The sequence below is a fragment of the Puma concolor genome, chromosome C1 (genome assembly GCF_028749965.1).
Source record: "Puma concolor isolate L17-30 chromosome C1, mPumCon1.1.hap2, whole genome shotgun sequence".
Lineage (NCBI taxonomy): Eukaryota > Metazoa > Chordata > Mammalia > Carnivora > Felidae > Puma > Puma concolor.
The window spans coordinates 74,280,508-74,285,066 of NC_141674.1; the positions used below are offsets into that span (position 1 = coordinate 74,280,508).

At 39.4% G+C, this 4,559-nt stretch overlaps 1 non-coding gene across 1 annotated transcript; it reads right to left on the bottom strand.

Annotated features, from left to right (window-relative positions):
- Positions 1 to 3,853: 3,853 nt before the first annotated feature.
- Positions 3,854 to 3,957, bottom strand: LOC112849072 (U6 spliceosomal RNA). The gene has a single exon (XR_003222520.1). It is a non-coding gene; the product is annotated as a U6 spliceosomal RNA (small nuclear RNA).
- Positions 3,958 to 4,559: the final 602 nt, after the last annotated feature.

Here is a 4,559-nt window from a genome sequence, read left to right on the forward strand (position 1 = left end):
CGGGGACGCCATCTTGTTTTTAATTTGGTAATTAAGTTCCACGACACAAAGATTAAACAAAAAAGCGAGTTGTATTTGTGTATCGTCTTCTTGTCCTGCATCTTCCTGAACACAAAATAGAAAATGTCCTAGATACTACGGGGCGGGGGGGGGGGGGGGGGGGGGGAACAAAACAAAACAAGGCCAACAAAAGGCTTGGTTTATAACATTTAGTCATAAAGTTACCTACATTGCACGCAATTGAAAGAGACAATCTTAAGTAGAGGATTTCTTAAATTTACCGTAATGATGCGGTGGACACTTGAAGTAAGAGCCCTTTGAAGCTGACGTGCTGCAGGATAAAGCACACTCTTTCTTTGGAAAAGAGAAAGCCAATATATTGCGGTGGCAGAAGGAACAATGGAGCCAATGAAACAGAGGTCAGAGCTGAAGGTTTCTGCTAGAAGCAAGCTATACACAGGTATTTTAATTTTTTTCTTCAGACAGAAACTCTGCTCTGGGACCCAGAGCACTGCATGCAGACTGCTGGTAAGAAAAGCACTCAATTGTTCAATTTTTATTATTCAATATTGTATTAAAAAAATTTTTAGGCTCTTTAGGTCAAGGCAACTTTTAAAAGGTTAAAAGCTATTCAGAAGGGTTCCCATATCCATAAAAGCAAATGAGATTAAGCCTAAAGACTGACGGAGGAAAAAGAATCATTTAGATAAACGGCCACCACCTCAAAAATGTTTTGATTTTTACCAGAGGAAGGGAATTCAGAGACTCTTGGATTGGTTGTCATATCAAGGAGAGATTCATTAAATCTGAAGCAATTATTTTTGTGCTTGTTCTTGTTTGGTGTGTTTTAGGCCAGGCCCTACCTTTCTTCAGTTACATTCTTTGTAATGGTTTGGGAAACGTAATTGCTTGGCTCCAACTTCCATCTGTCAACTACTGACCTTGCTGCTTGGGCATCTGTAACATCAGACACTATTGTCATGGAAAGAATTATGATGTTTCAATCAAATGTATTGCAAAGTTAACAAATCCATGACACGATCTGGACCACATGGAAGAGTTTAGAAAATGTGTTTCGGAGACCTCAGGGAAAAGCAAACAGGCCATCCTCATTAATGTTTATCTGCACGGCTTGCCATTAATTGTGTCAAGTTACCGTATCATAACAGAGGAGCTGAATCTGAACCTCGAACTTGAGGGGAGTACTTCAGATCGAAATGTGGGGTTCAGCAAGGGAGACAAAAGCCACTCCATGCTCCCAGGGGGAAGTTCTGAATTCATATCATTGACTGACCCGTGGCAACTTTGGAATGTCTGCTTAGACTGAGTCTCCTTGGTTATTTTTCAAAGTCCATGAAGTTATGCTTTAGTCTGGTTTTTGTTGCTGATCTCAGAAAACTGAATCTGCCAGAGGGTGGGACTCATTAGAGCTGGTAGATGGGTCAAACAGGCAAAGAGGTGATTGAAGCAATCAGGGTTAGCTGATATTTACTCGAAAGTCTGAGCATAGGGAACAGCAGATTTCTGGACGTTAAAGTGAGAAAGCGAGTTGATATAAAAATTTAATTTCATCTGCTATGGAAACTGGGTCTGGCCTGACAAAATTAAAATGGATAGAAATAATATTCTGGACACTTAAATTTTATTTTCACTGTCCTGTGTCTGAACAAATAAGCATTCCGAGTAAGTAAGAGGAGCTAAAATTTCCGTTTTGCGAGAAGTATTCCCTGACAAAGGGTTTTTGTGCCACGTATCTTTCACTTTTATAAACTCTAAAAGGAGAATGGTTGTTGCGGATGTTAAAATAATCGGTTTTCTTGAATCACAAAATGGCAAAGCAAAGCTGATGCATCTGTGAAGAGCTAAGAAAACGTAATTCAGTTTGGCCCTGCCCGGAGAAAATCTATTATGTGAAAACAAAAATTTACAGATGAATAAATTAGGGGGTGATTATTCATATTGTAAAAGAGTCTTTAAAGGATTCCCCTAGGATTCTTTTAAAGGCTTAGCTCCACTAGCTCATGTAAGTGTTTGTGTGCAGATCATTAACTATCTGACAGGCAGGCCAGAAATTCAGGTAGAGAGCCAAGGGGGAAGGGAGAGAATGTTCAAGAGGCAGAGGAACAGCTGACACCTGAGGCTTGCCACGCCTCAAGACAAATGATGAAACAATATTGAAAGTCAAAGTGAAAATATGATGTTTATCTACAAGTTATGCTTTATCTTCCAGAGCCCTTTACGTACCAGAATGCTGCTTGGGTCCAAAAGCAAGCTTGGCCACCTATGTGGCTGTGTGACTTTGGATAAGTTACATAACCTCTCTGAACGACCAACCATCTAGGGCTGTATAAGTAGTAACATGAGTTAATATATATAAAGCAGTTAGGGTTCTGGCACATAGTAAATGCTGTATACATGTTTCTAAGATGATTCTGGGATAAGCTATTACAAAATATCATGTATTCTCCAAAACAGGGATTATGAGGATGATTATGACACTGGAAGTGATTTAACAAAAGCAAAATATTCCACCCCCCATACCCCCAAAAAAGAAAAGAAAAAAACAACAACCAAGGAACACTGAGGAATGAATACTGCTGTCTTTTGGGGTTTCCCAAGGAAGTCAATCTGAAATTTAAACTTCTTTGAAATTATTATCCTAACTTCAGTTTTGTAGGGGTTTGGCAAACTTTCCAAGATTGAGACGCACACAGAGGCAATCAGCAACGTAGCGTCTGTTGATTTTTCCATGTTAAAAGACTTTGATTCATCTATTATTGCATTTGTCATTTTAAAAACCATAGTAAACAAGATGAAGTATAGCTTTCTTATTTGTGGGAAAGAAAACTTTTTGCTTGATTGACTTCGCTTGCTCTGCACAAAGAGTGAACCCTTTCTGAGTATTCTGTCCAATGCGTCTGCCCATGTGGAGTCTTGGGCTTGGAATAGACATTAATCGATTCTTTCCAAAGGAACAACCAGTAACAAAGGGTACCAACCTGCCCTCCCAGTCTGATCTGGTTAACAGGTTGCTAAACCAGACACCCCAAAGTGGTGTGAAAGCTAAGATGTGTGAGCGCAGCTAGAATGGCTGTAGGGATCAGAGTCAGGTAATGTAAGGAAGGCCACAGGTTCATTGTTGTTGAGGTGGCCCGTTTTGGGGTCCTGGCGATTGATAATGAGCTTTACCATATGTCACTTTTGACATGACATGTGAGAAAGCCCAGACTGTTTCCAGGGCCGCTAGTGCTACTTTTATTTAATTATAAAACGGTCTCTTAATTATTTAATTAAAATTCTCCTTTTGTGTCCCCCAGAACTCCTCTTCTGCTCAGGACAGGCCTCCCAGTCTGCCTAGCCCTCTGGTTATACCAGAAGACCTATGCTACTCTCTCACACTCGATTCTGTGCCCCAGTTGGATACAGGTTGAATAAAAATATGCTTTCTGGTCCTCACACTAAGTTTATATGAGTGAATGCTGATGGAAATGGGTAAGTAAATAGTGTTTAAGTGCACGAGATCAAATTACTTCCTTCACAACTTGAAGTTCTTGACAGTTCTGGAAATACTATGCTTATTTTTTTTTTTTAACATGGTAAAGTGGATTGATCTTTACCTAGCCTCACAGCAGATTGCCAGATTGTCAGCTTTCAATATATTACTTTTTTGAAAAAAAAACTAAGTGATTTGATTCATTTTTGGGAAAAAATTTCTTGAGCTCAGAAAACTTAAAACCGTGGAAATCTGTAAATGCTTTTTGAGTTATATAGAATAAGAGACAAGACTTTGAATAAGTGGGAACTAGTTCAGTTGCTTTTGTTTTTTAATTTTTTTAATTTTTGTCTGTTTAAAAAAAAATTGGAATGCTTCATAGGTTTGCATGTCATTCTTATGCAGGGATCAGGCTAATCTCCTCTGTATCATTCCCACTTTATTTTATTATTATTATTTTAAGTTTATTTATTTTGAGAGAGAGAGAGAAAGCACAAGCCAGGGAGGGTCAGAGAGAGAGGGGGAGAGAGAGAATCTCAAGCAGGCTCTGCACTGTCAGTGCAGAGCCTGACGTGAGCCTCAAACCCATGAACCAAGAGATCATGATCTGAGCCAGGTTGGACGCTCAACCGAGTCACCCAAGGCGCCCTTCGTTCCAATTTTAGTATATGTGCTGCCAAAGTGAGCACTAGTTGCTAGCTAAACAGTTGTCTCTTACTGGTTATTTCCTGTATGTCCAATAACTTTTACATGTTAGTACCAAGAATTCAAATTTTTGAATTGCTATACGCAGCTTTGCCCAAAGCAGTGTGGTTTCCCAGACTTAAATTCCTGTTATATTTTCTCATTATATACTTACCCTTCACAGAGTGTGACACAAGTGCATTGAGCAATGTATTTGTGTAATTATTTGTTTAATGCCTGTCCTTATATGTATTCATGTAACTATTTGTTTAATGCCTGTCCTTATGGGTAGATAGTAATCTCTGTCATGATAGGGGGCGCGTCTGTCTGGCTCACCGGTGTAGACTCAGTGGTTAGCACAGGAACACACACAGAGTAGGTG